The sequence below is a fragment of the Schistocerca americana genome, chromosome 6 (assembly GCF_021461395.2).
Source record: "Schistocerca americana isolate TAMUIC-IGC-003095 chromosome 6, iqSchAmer2.1, whole genome shotgun sequence".
NCBI classification, from domain to species: domain Eukaryota; kingdom Metazoa; phylum Arthropoda; class Insecta; order Orthoptera; family Acrididae; genus Schistocerca; species Schistocerca americana.
In genome coordinates this window covers 457,529,759-457,547,309 of record NC_060124.1, presented here as the reverse complement: position 1 = coordinate 457,547,309, position 17,551 = coordinate 457,529,759, and positions in this window count along the sequence as shown.

Genomic DNA, 17,551 nt, shown 5'->3' with positions numbered 1-17,551 from the left:
TCGTATAGCTTTGCAACGTTACGCCCAGATATTTAAATGTCGTGACTGTGTCATGCAGTAAACTACACTTCTGGCTATTAAAATTGCTACACCACGAAGATGACGTGCTACAGATGCGAAATTTAACTGACAGGAAGAAGATGCTGTGATATGCAAATGATTAGCTTTTCAGAGCATTCACACAAGGTTGGCGCCGGTGGCGACACCTACAACGTGCTAACATGAGGAAGGTTTCCAACCGATTTCTCGTGCACAAACAGCAGTTGACCGGCGTTGCCTGGTGAAACGTTGTTGTGATGCCTCGCGTAAGGTGGAGAAATGCGTGCCATCATCTTTCCGACTTTGATAAAGGACGGACGGTAGCCTATCGCGATTGCGGTTTATCGTATCGCGACATTGGTGATCGCTTTGGTCGAGATCCAATGACTGTTAGCAGAATATTGAATCGACGGGTTGAGGAGGGTAATACGGAATGCCATGCTGGATCCCAACGGACTCGTATCACTAGCAGGCATCTTATCCGCATGGCTGTAACGTATCGTGCAGCCACGTCTCGATCCCTGAGTCAACAGATGGGGACGTTTGCAAGACAACAGCCATCTGCACGAACAGTTCGACGACGTTTGCAGCAGCATGGACTATCACCTCGGAGACCATGGCTGCGGTTACACTTGACTCTGCATCACAGACAGCAGAGCCTGCGATGGTGTACTGCACGAATGGAAAACGTCATTTATTCGGATGAATCCAGGTTCTGTTTACAGCATCATGATGGTCGCATCCGTGTTTGGCAACATCGCAGTGAACGCACACTGGAAGCGTGTATTCGTCATCGCCACACTGACGTATCACCCGGCGTGATGGTATGGGGTGCCATTGGTTACACGTCTCAGTCACCTCTTGTTCGCATTGACGTCACTTTGAACAGTGGACGTTACATTTCAGATGTTTTACGACCCGTGGCTCTACCCTTCCTTTGATTCCTGCGAAACCTTACATTTCAGCAGGATAATGCGCGACCGCATGTTACAGGTCCTGTATGAGCCTCTCTGGATACAGAACCTGTTCGACTGCTGCCCTGGTCAGCACATTCTCCATATCTCTCACCAACTGAAAACGTCTGTCAAATGGTGGCCGAGAAACTGGGTCGTCACAATACGCCAGTCACTACTCTTGATGAACTGCGGTATCGTGTTGAATCTGCATGAGGATCTGTACCTGTACACACTATGCAAGCTCTATTTGACTCAATACCCAGGCGTATCAAGGCCGTTATTACGACCAGAGGTGGCTGTTCTGGGTACTGATATCTCAGGATCTATGCACCCAAATCGCGTGTAATCACATGTCAGTTCCAGTATAATATATTTGTCCAATGAATACCCGTTTATCCTCTGCATTTTTTTTCGTGTAGAAATTTTAATGGCCAGTAGTGTATTAAGGCCGTGTCCTCCCGCCCGGCTAGCCGTTCGGTCTAACGCAGTGGTTTCTGGGCGGGAAGGCGTGCCGGTCCCCGGCATGAGTCTGCCCGGCGGATTAGTGTCGAGGTCCGGTGCGCTGGCCAGTTTGTTGATAGTTTCTGAGGCGGTTTTCCATTTGCTTCGGCGAATGCGAGGTGTTTCTCTTTATTCCACTTCAGTTACACTATGTAGGCGATTTCTGCGCAAACACTTTCTTCACGTATGCGTACACCATAATTAATCTACCACTCAAACATTGGGGTTACTCTCGCCTGGTGTGAGACGTTCTCGGGGGTGTCCACTGGGGACCGAACCGCACAATAACCCTGGGTTCGGTGAGGGGCGGTTGTGGGCTGAGTGGACTGCTGTAGCCTGTTGTGGGATTGTGGACCACTGAGGGCTCGGCGGGTATGAAGCCCCTCCGTCGTTTCTAGGTCCCTAGTTCCATTTAATACAATACAAGGCTGTGTCCCAGCATTGCATGTTTATTTTTCCTTGTAATCCTCATTAACTTACACTTCCTCATATTTAGAGCTAGCTGCCATTCATCACACCAACTATAAATTTGGTCTAAGTCATCTTGTATCTTCTTACACTCACTCTACTTCGACGCCTTACCGTACACCACAACATCATCAGCCAACAGCCACAGATTTCTACCCAACCCGTCTGTGAAATCATTTGTGTTCATATAGAACAACAGCCTCTGATAAACACTTGCCGTCGAGAACAAAATAGTGGCTTCTATTACTTAGAAAGTCTTAGAGCCACTCGTGTATCTCTGAACACACTCTGTATAGTCGTATCTTCTTCAACAACCTGCAGTAGAGCACCGCGTCTAATGCTTTCCGGAAATCTAGAAATATGGAATCTGCCTGTTGCCGTTCGTCCGAAAGGTAAATTCTTTGCATTCAACACGTTCTGTAATTCTTCTACGCTGTCACTAAGTGTATCAACATTATCATCGAATATTATCATTGAATCATATCAGCCATAATTTTAATCGCGTCCTTGAACTTCTGTTTCACTTTCGTCAGTGCTTCTTCGCTGTACTGACTGAAGAGTAGCGGTGAAAGACTGTATCCCATACAGTCCTTTCTTAATCCGAGCTCTTTATTCTTGATCTTCCATTCTTGTTCTCCCCTTTTGTTTCTTTTGCATACCGTATATTGCCATCTTTCCCTACTGCTGCTCATATTTTTCTCAGATTTTCGTACATCTTGCAACATTTGACACTGTCGAATAATTATTCAAGATCGACAAATCCCGCGACGGTTACTTGAATGTTCTGCCCGACTGGTGCCTTTACCCTTCCGAGAGTAGGCCTGGTCATCGCTTTCTTTCCATGCATCTGTACAGCCTGTTATTCTTGTCAGCAACTTATATACAGGGAGTATTAAGCTGATTGTGGGATGGTTCTCGCACTTAACTGCTCTTGGTATCTGTGGAATTGTATGAACGATATTTTCCTGAAAGACTGTTTGTATGTATTTAGTCTCGTAGATTCTACACACTAATTTGTTACTTTTTAATAATTTTATAAGTTGTCTTACGTTATACATCCCTTCAGCCTTATTATATCTCAGCTCTTCCAAAACACTTTTAAATTATTACTCTAATTTTGGATCCCTTACGGTAGATTCTACACACTAATTTGTTACTTTTTAATAATTTTATAAGTTGTCTTACGTTATACATCCCTTCAGCCTTATTATATCTCAGCTCTTCCAAAACACTTTTAAATTATTACTCTAATTTTGGATCCCTTACGGTAGATTCTACACACTAATTTGTTACTTTTTAATAATTTTATAAGTTGTCTTACGTTATACATCCCTTCAGCCTTATTATATCTCAGCTCTTCCAAAACACTTTTAAATTATTACTCTAATTTTGGATCCCTTACGGTAGATTCTACACACTAATTTGTTACTTTTTAATAATTTTATAAGTTGTCTTACGTTATACATCCCTTCAGCCTTATTATATCTCAGCTCTTCCAAAACACTTTTAAATTATTACTCTAATTTTGGATCCCTTACGGTAGATTCTACACACTAATTTGTTACTTTTTAATAATTTTATAAGTTGTCTTACGTTATACATCCCTTCAGCCTTATTATATCTCAGCTCTTCCAAAACACTTTTAAATTATTACTCTAATTTTGGATCCCTTACGGTAGATTCTACACACCAATTTGTTACTTTTTAATAATTTTATAAGTTGTCTTACGTTATACATCCCTTCAGCCTTATTATATCTCAGCTCTTCCAAAACACTTTTAAATTATTACTCTAATTTTGGATCCCTTACGGTAGATTCTACACACTAATTTGTTACTTTTTAATAATTTTATAAGTTGTCTTACGTTATACATCCCTTCAGCCTTATTATATCTCAGCTCTTCCAAAACACTTTTAAATTATTACTCTAATTTTGGATCCCTTACGGTAGATTCTACACACTAATTTGTTACTTTTTAATAATTTTATAAGTTGTCTTACGTTATACATCCCTTCAGCCTTATTATATCTCAGCTCTTCCAAAACACTTTTAAATTATTACTCTAATTTTGGATCCCTTACGGTAGATTCTACACACTAATTTGTTACTTTTCAATAATTTTATAAGTTGTCTTACGTTATACATCCCTTCAGCCTTATTATATCTCAGCTCTTCCAAAACACTTTTAAATTATTACTCTAATTTTGGATCCCTTACGGTAGATTCTACACACTAATTTGTTACTTTTTAATAATTTTATAAGTTTTCTTACGTTATACATCCCTTCAGCCTTATTATATCTCAGCTCTTCCAAAACACTTTTAAATTATTACTCTAATTTTGGATCCCTTACGGTAGATTCTACACACTAATTTGTTACTTTTTAATAATTTTATAAGTTGTCTTACGTTATACATCCCTTCAGCCTTATTATATCTCAGCTCTTCCAAAACACTTTTAAATTATTACTCTAATTTTGGATCCCTTGCGGTAGATTCTACACACTAATTTGTTACTTTTTAATAATTTTATAAGTTGTCTTACGTTATACATCCCTTCAGCCTTATTATATCTCAGCTCTTCCAAAACACTTTTAAATTATTACTCTAATTTTGGATCCCTTACGGTAGATTCTACACACTAATTTGTTACTTTTTAATAATTTTAAAAGTTGTCTTACGTTATACATCCCTTCAGCCTTATTATATCTCAGCTCTTCCAAAACACTTTTAAATTATTACTCTAATTTTGGATCCCTTACGGTAGATTCTACACACTAATTTGTTACTTTTTAATAATTTTATAAGTTGTCTTACGTTATACATCCCTTCAGCCTTATTATATCTCAGCTCTTCCAAAACACTTTTAAATTATTACTCTAATTTTGGATCCCTTACGGTAGATTCTACACACTAATTTGTTACTTTTTAATAATTTTATAAGTTGTCTTACGTTATACATCCCTTCAGCCTTATTATATCTCAGCTCTTCCAAAACACTTTTAAATTATTACTCTAATTTTGGATCCCTTACGGTAGATTCTACACACTAATTTGTTACTTTTTAATAATTTTATAAGTTGTCTTACGTTATACATCCCTTCAGCCTTATTATATCTCAGCTCTTCCAAAACACTTTTAAATTATTACTCTAATTTTGGATCCCTTACGGTAGATTCTACACACTAATTTGTTACTTTTTAATAATTTTATAAGTTGTCTTACGTTATACATCCCTTCAGCCTTATTATATCTCAGCTCTTCCAAAACACTTTTAAATTATTACTCTAATTTTGGATCCCTTACGGTAGATTCTACACACTAATTTGTTACTTTTTAATAATTTTATAAGTTGTCTTACGTTATACATCCCTTCAGCCTTATTATATCTCAGCTCTTCCAAAACACTTTTAAATTATTACTCTAATTTTGGATCCCTTACGGTAGATTCTACACACTAATTTGTTACTTTTTAATAATTTTATAAGTTGTCTTACGTTATACATCCCTTCAGCCTTATTATATCTCAGCTCTTCCAAAACACTTTTAAATTATTACTCTAATTTTGGATCCCTTACGGTAGATTCTACACACTAATTTGTTACTTTTTAATAATTTTATAAGTTGTCTTACGTTATACATCCCTTCAGCCTTATTATATCTCAGCTCTTCCAAAACACTTTTAAATTATTACTCTAATTTTGGATCCCTTACGGTAGATTCTACACACTAATTTGTTACTTTTTAATAATTTTATAAGTTGTCTTACGTTATACATCCCTTCAGCCTTATTATATCTCAGCTCTTCCAAAACACTTTTAAATTATTACTCTAATTTTGGATCCCTTACGGTAGATTCTACACACTAATTTGTTACTTTTTAATAATTTTATAAGTTGTCTTACGTTATACATCCCTTCAGCCTTATTATATCTCAGCTCTTCCAAAACACTTTTAAATTATTACTCTAATTTTGGATCCCTTACGGTAGATTCTACACACTAATTTGTTACTTTTTAATAATTTTATAAGTTGTCTTACGTTATACATCCCTTCAGCCTTATTATATCTCAGCTCTTCCAAAACACTTTTAAATTATTACTCTAATTTTGGATCCCTTACGGTAGATTCTACACACTAATTTGTTACTTTTTAATAATTTTATAAGTTGTCTTACGTTATACATCCCTTCAGCCTTATTATATCTCAGCTCTTCCAAAACACTTTTAAATTATTACTCTAATTTTGGATCCCTTACGGTAGATTCTACACACTAATTTGTTACTTTTTAATAATTTTATAAGTTGTCTTACGTTATACATCCCTTCAGCCTTATTATATCTCAGCTCTTCCAAAACACTTTTAAATTATTACTCTAATTTTGGATCCCTTACGGTAGATTCTACACACTAATTTGTTACTTTTTAATAATTTTATAAGTTGTCTTACGTTATACATCCCTTCAGCCTTATTATATCTCAGCTCTTCCAAAACACTTTTAAATTATTACTCTAATTTTGGATCCCTTACGGTAGATTCTACACACTAATTTGTTACTTTTTAATAATTTTATAAGTTGTCTTACGTTATACATCCCTTCAGCCTTATTATATCTCAGCTCTTCCAAAACACTTTTAAATTATTACTCTAATTTTGGATCCCTTACGGTAGATTCTACACACTAATTTGTTACTTTTTAATAATTTTATAAGTTGTCTTACGTTATACATCCCTTCAGCCTTATTATATCTCAGCTCTTCCAAAACACTTTTAAATTATTACTCTAATTTTGGATCCCTTACGGTAGATTCTACACACTAATTTGTTACTTTTTAATAATTTTATAAGTTGTCTTACGTTATACATCCCTTCAGCCTTATTATATCTCAGCTCTTCCAAAACACTTTTAAATTATTACTCTAATTTTGGATCCCTTACGGTAGATTCTACACACTAATTGGTTACTTTTTAATAATTTTATAAGTTGTCTTACGTTATACATCCCTTCAGCCTTATTATATCTCAGCTCTTCCAAAACACTTTTAAATTATTACTCTAATTTTGGATCCCTTACGGTAGATTCTACACACTAATTTGTTACTTTTTAATAATTTTATAAGTTGTCTTACGTTATACATCCCTTCAGCCTTATTATATCTCAGCTCTTCCAAAACACTTTTAAATTATTACTCTAATTTTGGATCCCTTACGGTAGATTCTACACACTAATTTGTTACTTTTTAATAATTTTATAAGTTGTCTTACGTTATACATCCCTTCAGCCTTATTATATCTCAGCTCTTCCAAAACACTTTTAAATTATTACTCTAATTTTGGATCCCTTACGGTAGATTCTACACACTAATTTGTTACTTTTTAATAATTTTATAAGTTGTCTTACGTTATACATCCCTTCAGCCTTATTATATCTCAGCTCTTCCAAAACACTTTTAAATTATTACTCTAATTTTGGATCCCTTACGGTAGATTCTACACACTAATTTGTTACTTTTTAATAATTTTATAAGTTGTCTTACGTTATACATCCCTTCAGCCTTATTATATCTCAGCTCTTCCAAAACACTTTTAAATTATTACTCTAATTTTGGATCCCTTACGGTAGATTCTACACACTAATTTGTTACTTTTTAATAATTTTATAAGTTGTCTTACGTTATACATCCCTTCAGCCTTATTATATCTCAGCTCTTCCAAAACACTTTTAAATTATTACTCTAATTTTGGATCCCTTACGGTAGATTCTACACACTAATTTGTTACTTTTTAATAATTTTATAAGTTGTCTTACGTTATACATCCCTTCAGCCTTATTATATCTCAGCTCTTCCAAAACACTTTTAAATTATTACTCTAATTTTGGATCCCTTACGGTAGATTCTACACACTAATTTGTTACTTTTTAATAATTTTATAAGTTGTCTTACGTTATACATCCCTTCAGCCTTATTATATCTCAGCTCTTCCAAAACACTTTTAAATTATTACTCTAATTTTGGATCCCTTACGGTAGATTCTACACACTAATTTGTTACTTTTTAATAATTTTATAAGTTGTCTTACGTTATACATCCCTTCAGCCTTATTATATCTCAGCTCTTCCAAAACACTTTTAAATTATTACTCTAATTTTGGATCCCTTACGGTAGATTCTACACACTAATTTGTTACTTTTTAATAATTTTATAAGTTGTCTTACGTTATACATCCCTTCAGCCTTATTATATCTCAGCTCTTCCAAAACACTTTTAAATTATTACTCTAATTTTGGATCCCTTACGGTAGATTCTACACACTAATTTGTTACTTTTTAATAATTTTATAAGTTGTCTTACGTTATACATCCCTTCAGCCTTATTATATCTCAGCTCTTCCAAAACACTTTTAAATTATTACTCTAATTTTGGATCCCTTACGGTAGATTCTACACACTAATTTGTTACTTTTTAATAATTTTATAAGTTGTCTTACGTTATACATCCCTTCAGCCTTATTATATCTCAGCTCTTCCAAAACACTTTTAAATTATTACTCTAATTTTGGATCCCTTACGGTAGATTCTACACACTAATTTGTTACTTTTTAATAATTTTATAAGTTGTCTTACGTTATACATCCCTTCAGCCTTATTATATCTCAGCTCTTCCAAAACACTTTTAAATTATTACTCTAATTTTGGATCCCCTACGGTAGATTCTACACACTAATTTGTTACTTTTTAATAATTTTATAAGTTGTCTTACGTTATACATCCCTTCAGCCTTATTATATCTCAGCTCTTCCAAAACACTTTTAAATTATTACTCTAATTTTGGATCCCTTACGGTAGATTCTACACACTAATTTGTTACTTTTTAATAATTTTATAAGTTGTCTTACGTTATACATCCCTTCAGCCTTATTATATCTCAGCTCTTCCAAAACACTTTTAAATTATTACTCTAATTTTGGATCCCTTACGGTAGATTCTACACACTAATTTGTTACTTTTTAATAATTTTATAAGTTGTCTTACGTTATACATCCCTTCAGCCTTATTATATCTCAGCTCTTCCAAAACACTTTTAAATTATTACTCTAATTTTGGATCCCTTACGGTAGATTCTACACACTAATTTGTTACTTTTTAATAACTTTATAAGTTGTCTTACGTTATACATCCCTTCAGCCTTATTATATCTCAGCTCTTCCAAAACACTTTTAAATTATTACTCTAATTTTGGATCCCTTACGGTAGATTCTACACACTAATTTGTTACTTTTTAATAATTTTATAAGTTGTCTTACGTTATACATCCCTTCAGCCTTATTATATCTCAGCTCTTCCAAAACACTTTTAAATTATTACTCTAATTTTGGATCCCTTACGGTAGATTCTACACACTAATTTGTTACTTTTTAATAATTTTATAAGTTGTCTTACGTTATACATCCCTTCAGCCTTATTATATCTCAGCTCTTCCAAAACACTTTTAAATTATTACTCTAATTTTGGATCCCTTACGGTAGATTCTACACACTAATTTGTTACTTTTTAATAATTTTATAAGTTGTCTTACGTTATACATCCCTTCAGCCTTATTATATCTCAGCTCTTCCAAAACACTTTTAAATTATTACTCTAATTTTGGATCCCTTACGGTAGATTCTACACACTAATTTGTTACTTTTTAATAATTTTATAAGTTGTCTTACGTTATACATCCCTTCAGCCTTATTATATCTCAGCTCTTCCAAAACACTTTTAAATTATTACTCTAATTTTGGATCCCTTACGGTAGATTCTACACACTAATTTGTTACTTTTTAATAATTTTATAAGTTGTCTTACGTTATACATCCCTTCAGCCTTATTATATCTCAGCTCTTCCAAAACACTTTTAAATTATTACTCTAATTTTGGATCCCTTACGGTAGATTCTACACACTAATTTGTTACTTTTTAATAATTTTATAAGTTGTCTTACGTTATACATCCCTTCAGCCTTATTATATCTCAGCTCTTCCAAAACACTTTTAAATTATTACTCTAATTTTGGATCCCTTACGGTAGATTCTACACACTAATTTGTTACTTTTTAATAATTTTATAAGTTGTCTTACGTTATACATCCCTTCAGCCTTATTATATCTCAGCTCTTCCAAAACACTTTTAAATTATTACTCTAATTTTGGATCCCTTACGGTAGATTCTACACACTAATTTGTTACTTTTTAATAATTTTATAAGTTGTCTTACGTTATACATCCCTTCAGCCTTATTATATCTCAGCTCTTCCAAAACACTTTTAAATTATTACTCTAATTTTGGATCCCTTACGGTAGATTCTACACACTAATTTGTTACTTTTTAATAATTTTATAAGTTTTCTTACGTTATACATCCCTTCAGCCTTATTATATCTCAGCTCTTCCAAAACACTTTTAAATTATTACTCTAATTTTGGATCCCTTACGGTAGATTCTACACACTAATTTGTTACTTTTTAATAATTTTATAAGTTGTCTTACGTTATACATCCCTTCAGCCTTATTATATCTCAGCTCTTCCAAAACACTTTTAAATTATTACTCTAATTTTGGATCCCTTACGGTAGATTCTACACACTAATTTGTTACTTTTTAATAATTTTATAAGTTGTCTTACGTTATACATCCCTTCAGCCTTATTATATCTCAGCTCTTCCAAAACACTTTTAAATTATTACTCTAATTTTGGATCCCTTACGGTAGATTCTACACACTAATTTGTTACTTTTTAATAATTTTATAAGTTGTCTTACGTTATACATCCCTTCAGCCTTATTATATCTCAGCTCTTCCAAAACACTTTTAAATTATTACTCTAATTTTGGATCCCTTACGGTAGATTCTACACACTAATTTGTTACTTTTTAATAATTTTATAAGTTGTCTTACGTTATACATCCCTTCAGCCTTATTATATCTCAGCTCTTCCAAAACACTTTTAAATTATTACTCTAATTTTGGATCCCTTACGGTAGATTCTACACACTAATTTGTTACTTTTTAATAATTTTATAAGTTGTCTTACGTTATACATCCCTTCAGCCTTATTATATCTCAGCTCTTCCAAAACACTTTTAAATTATTACTCTAATTTTGGATCCCTTACGGTAGATTCTACACACTAATTTGTTACTTTTTAATAATTTTATAAGTTGTCTTACGTTATACATCCCTTCAGCCTTATTATATCTCAGCTCTTCCAAAACACTTTTAAATTATTACTCTAATTTTGGATCCCTTACGGTAGATTCTACACACTAATTTGTTACTTTTTAATAATTTTATAAGTTGTCTTACGTTATACATCCCTTCAGCCTTATTATATCTCAGCTCTTCCAAAACACTTTTAAATTATTACTCTAATTTTGGATCCCTTACGGTAGATTCTACACACTAATTTGTTACTTTTTAATAATTTTATAAGTTGTCTTACGTTATACATCCCTTCAGCCTTATTATATCTCAGCTCTTCCAAAACACTTTTAAATTATTACTCTAATTTTGGATCCCTTACGGTAGATTCTACACACTAATTTGTTACTTTTTAATAATTTTATAAGTTGTCTTACGTTATACATCCCTTCAGCCTTATTATATCTCAGCTCTTCCAAAACACTTTTAAATTATTACTCTAATTTTGGATCCCTTACGGTAGATTCTACACACTAATTTGTTACTTTTTAATAATTTTATAAGTTGTCTTACGTTATACATCCCTTCAGCCTTATTATATCTCAGCTCTTCCAAAACACTTTTAAATTATTACTCTAATTTTGGATCCCTTATGGTAGATTCTACACACTAATTTGTTACTTTTTAATAATTTTATAAGTTGTCTTACGTTATACATCCCTTCAGCCTTATTATATCTCAGCTCTTCCAAAACACTTTTAAATTATTACTCTAATTTTGGATCCCTTACGGTAGATTCTACACACTAATTTGTTACTTTTTAATAATTTTATAAGTTGTCTTACGTTATACATCCCTTCAGCCTTATTATATCTCAGCTCTTCCAAAACACTTTTAAATTATTACTCTAATTTTGGATCCCTTACGGTAGATTCTACACACTAATTTGTTACTTTTTAATAATTTTATAAGTTGTCTTACGTTATACATCCCTTCAGCCTTATTATATCTCAGCTCTTCCAAAACACTTTTAAATTATTACTCTAATTTTGGATCCCTTACGGTAGATTCTACACACTAATTTGTTACTTTTTAATAATTTTATAAGTTGTCTTACGTTATACATCCCTTCAGCCTTATTATATCTCAGCTCTTCCAAAACACTTTTAAATTATTACTCTAATTTTGGATCCCTTACGGTAGATTCTACACACTAATTTGTTACTTTTTAATAATTTTATAAGTTGTCTTACGTTATACATCCCTTCAGCCTTATTATATCTCAGCTCTTCCAAAACACTTTTAAATTATTACTCTAATTTTGGATCCCTTACGGTAGATTCTACACACTAATTTGTTACCTTTTAATAATTTTATAAGTTGTCTTACGTTATACATCCCTTCAGCCTTATTATATCTCAGCTCTTCCAAAACACTTTTAAATTATTACTCTAATTTTGGATCCCTTACGGTATCCATACCAACCTCAATACTTTCTTTTACCACATCATCAGACTCCCTCTGTCGATGCAGTCTTTTCACCCAATCCCTCTCTTAATGTCGCCATACTTATTTTAAATTTCATCGAAGACTGTTTTAACATTTTTCTATGTTAAATAAGTCCTTCCGTTGACTATGTCATTTCCGTATCTTCAAATTTTTGATGCAATCATTTCGACTTCCTGTTCTTCGCATTCGCAAGTGCTACAGTGCAGTATTCCTGTGTTTACCTGAACACTTCTGTAGACAAATAAGTGAAGTACACTCTAAGACCAAAAAAAAAAAAAAAAAAAAAAGGTGTACCACGAAGGAATCATGCGAACTGGACGGAAGTCAGTAGATGTGATGTACATGTAGTGAATGATGTACAGACAAACAATTGATTACAAACTCTGAAAAACTGAATAATGTATTCAACCGAAGAGCTTCACAGATTGACCAAGTCGGTAACGCATTAGTCCACATATGGACCTTACGCAAAGACTTATCCGTCTTGGTATTGATTGACAGAATTGTTACATGTCCTCCTGAGGGCTATAGTCCCAAATTCTGCCCAATTGGCGCGTTAGATCGTAAAAATGAAAACCTGTTTGGCTGGCCCTGCCCACGATGCCCCAAACCTTCGCAACTGAGGACAGATCTGGCGACTTTACTAGCCTGGCGAAGGCAGGGTCTGGCAAGAACGGTGACAAGCAGTAATAACAATCGCCGTGTAGGAGGGGACATTATTTTGCTGAAACGTAAGCCCAGGGTGGCTGTCATAAAGATTAACAAAACGAGGTGTAAAATTTCATCAGAGTACCGCTGTGCTGCAAGCATACCGCGGATTACAACCTAAGGAGTCCTGCAATGAAAAGAAATGGTACCCCAAAGAACTGCTCCAGGTTGTCGCGCAGTATGGCGGCGACAGTCAGATTGGTATCCCATTAGTGTCCGTAGCGTCTGAAATATCGTAGACTGTAGTAGATTTTTTAACAGTTATGAGTCTCGCTTCGAACTGAGCGCCAGTGACCTATTTCCGAACCATTCGAATAATTCATTCGTGGTGCGTGGCTTTACTTTCTTTTTTTCTTGCCTTTGAGTACATTTGTACAGTTATCAGTGGTTTCTTTGCAGCTATCTAAATTGAACCTTCTGTACATATTGTACAATTGCCCTTTTTTCATATATATCCATTCCTCTTCAACTTAACTGCTTACTGTATTGTTCATTATTGTGGTATCTATATTCCTAGAGAATTTTAAAAGCATCTCATCATTACATAGTACCCACTTTCTTACACGTTGATCTTTCCGGATGTCTTCAACTTCAATTTGCTTTTCGTCTTTATTATATTGTGATCTGTGTCTATAATTGCCCGTGTGTAGCTTCACAATGCAATACCAGTGTCTGTTATTGGAATCTCTATCTTACCACGATGTAAGGCAGGTGCAATCTTCCCTTCTCATCAGGCCTGTTCCACAGACACCTCATCATCCTGTGATTTTTTTGTACAGTTTATTCACCATCACTTTCAGAAATGTGTTACAGAACATAATCTTTATCCTCTCCCGTCAGTACCACCAAGACCGTATTCTCCTGTAACTCTGTCTTCAATTTCTTCCCCTAATACCAAATTCAAATTCTCCATGGTCAATAGATTACCATCTCCCTTGACATGCTGAATTAACCAGTGCACAGCGTGATATACTTTCAGTACCTCTTCATCTTCTGCTTGTGACATTGGTATGTATGCATGTTGCTGGGGATTGTTTTCTGTTGATTCTGATAAGAATAACCATATTACACTAACGTCCACTGTAACTCAGACTCTGCCCTACCTTTCTATTCATACGAAATGGTACTCCTGCTGTACCATTGTCTCCTTCTGTTGATATTAGCCTGTATTCGTCTAACCGTAAATTCTTGTATTCTTTCAAGACCTTTTCACTGGCCTGCACCGCATCTATATTGGGCCTTTGCATTTCCATTTTCAGATCTTCTAGCTTCTGTACCATGCTCAAACTTTGGCATTCCACTCTCCTTCCCGTAGAATGTTACACTTTCATTAGTTATTCCGTCTTTCTTTCATTGGCAGTGCCGATCCGGAAACCTTTGACTAATGGGGAGAGTGTCATGACACTTTTCCAAATCCAGGTCACATGTCCTGTGAATACAAACTATCACCAATGCAGTGGTTTCTCTTCCCTTCCGTTCGCTGCCTCGACACCTTTTCGTAAGGGAGAACGACGGTGATTCTTATACTGCCACTCGTCGGTCTCCATTACCGACAGATTTTATTCAGAATTCAAGAAGTGAGTAGAATTGAATCCCAGACCCAGAAGGATTTGATTTGATTATTAGCCAAAGGTGCCACCCCTATACCACAGGCCTCACCTTACTAGTACGGTGAATTGCTTGTCACCATACGTGCATAACCACAGAAATCAACGTTAAGTATTCAGCGAGAAGCCTGCCTGACGTTCTCATGGTAATTCATCTTCTTGTCTTTCATTGGGGCACGTCAGAGTAATGTTTGACTACCGTTTGAAAGAACGAGTGGTCACAGGAGGAAATCCCAGTGGTATATTATGTCATACTGCCTCAAGTACAGAATGCTTTTCGCTATTAGATTGACGATGGGAATCATATTTACTGTACTGTAGTTGCTGTGTCCTGATAACCATAGCATGAGGGCATGGCAGAAACTGAATATCATTTTTAAAGGGAATCGTTTAATTGGGAAAATGCAAATAACGCGTCATTCCTTACATGTCTGTTAATCTCTGGTTGCTTTGCCTTTACACACTGCTCAACAGCATTAAAGGACCACTTTTTAGAAACCCTGTAATTGTCTCCTATTCCAACGTGTTAATTGAAGATTTGCCTCAAAGATGCCCCACAGCCTTCCTCTGTAATGGTGCAAAGCTGTGGCGCTCTGCGAAGTCACCACCGGACTCGATGGCGCTTCAAACAGCACTACGCCAACACATAGCCAGAGCTCATAAATTCATGTGAAGCGTAAAGTAGGTTAACATTGTCACTGTGGCACCAAATTTAAACTCGATTATACCCACCGCCACAATAGATGTGCCACACGATAGGAATGTCGTAACAATCCTAGTTACGCTTATTCTACCAATTCTTTTGACGCCTCTGTGATGGAGGTCAGAACAAGGTGTCAAGCCGTGAAATCAAGCCGTTTCCTTATGGACGGTAGGGGAAAACGTTTCAGACACACGGCCTCTCGGAATCGAAACGAAAATGCGTCAGCGCGTGGAATAGGTGGCGTCACTGTAACCACCCCATCACTTGGGGCGTTGATTCCCACTCATGGAAAACACAGTTTGCAGTGAAATGAGCTAAAGGGCAGCGCTTCTGACAGCCTTTGGCATCGTTGGCAACTCCTTGGCGGTTCAACCCTGCTCGACGGACATCACGAGGTTGCAACCCCATTAAACCCCTCTGGACGTTATCTCACCAATTTGGACAGCAGGTCGATCTGGAACCACTAGGCACCGTAAAAAACCATTCGACGAACTCTGAACATGATCTGAAGCAGCTAAGGATCCTTCCGCTTTTCCAGTGTTCGTGTGGTGCGATCACGGAGGGTTGAAACACTGACACGTGTCTGAGTAATATGGTAAGGGGTTCCTGTAAGACCCCCCCCCCCCCCCCCTATCCATCTAGTTCGGCAAAACACTCGGTGGCACCCACACACATCCATTGAGTATTCTAAAAATGTGCCTTTAAGAGAAAACCTGCGAAATACTCCTATGCATTGTTGGCAGGCAACATCTCTTGAAGATGTGAAAAGTGGTTGATTACCTGCTGGCACCTCAGGCTACTTTGGACGATCTCTCTGTAAAGGTACACCTTTAAAATTCTCAATAAACGAGGGTGGGTGCCACAGGGGGTTTTACGGGGGATCTTAGACAGACCATTTGCCATTTTCGCCTGTGTCATTGTCGATTCAGTCTGTGACACGCCACAGGTAGACGTGAAACATGAATACCGAAAAGGCATAAAAACCTTTTCGGCTTCGGATAACGTTCAAATTTCGTCGAATGGTTTGAACGGTTCATAGTACTTGCAACCTGTATACTGGAGCAAAATTGCTGTCACACTGCGCTCCTAAGAGATGCGATCACGTTCAGTCGGGATGAAGCACCGCGCTGTCCAAAGAGGAGGGTTGAAACGTGCGAGGTTGCCAGCAGTGTTAAATGTCGTCAAGAACATCTTGCTGTAGCTCCTCACAATGCGAACTGTCATTTCAGACCACAAAATGTGTGGGAATCAACGTCGCAAGCAAAGGGATTGTTCCATTGCTGCCACTTAAGTTACCCACTGAGGCCACCCATAACAAAAACGTGTAGTTTCGAGACTGGATACCGCGGCTCTGACGTCCATCGCAGAGGCGTGAATGTGGGTAGGAGGTGGTGTGACGCCCATCCATCCCAGTGAAATTTGGTGTCAAGGTGACATCATTAACGCACTTAACCCGTCTCATGAACTTCTTAGCTCTATCCTTTCTTTGGCATGTGTCGACACCTTGGTGTTAGAAGCGTCGTTGACTCCGAGGTTGACTTCCCAGAGTGGTACGCTTTCGCACAACTACAGAGGAAGATCGTAGGTTTGAACCAACTTTCAAACTTACTCCTCGGAACAGGACTGATGCGGACTGTAATGTGACTCGCTGGAGTTTCCCAGAGGCAGCGTGAGTGCCCTCCACCGCCAGCTCCTCCTCTCAGATGTTTGGTGAAGAGGGCGCTGGTGGCAGCGATGTAGCCGCAGTTTGCCGTGGAGTACACACACGAGCGCAAGCGCCCCGCAGGGAGCTGAGGTGCGGCTGTGTAGCCGCCGTGTTTGTCGAGAATTATAGCCGCCGCGAGCTGCGCCGCCATAAATCTGCGCGACGGCACTTAAAC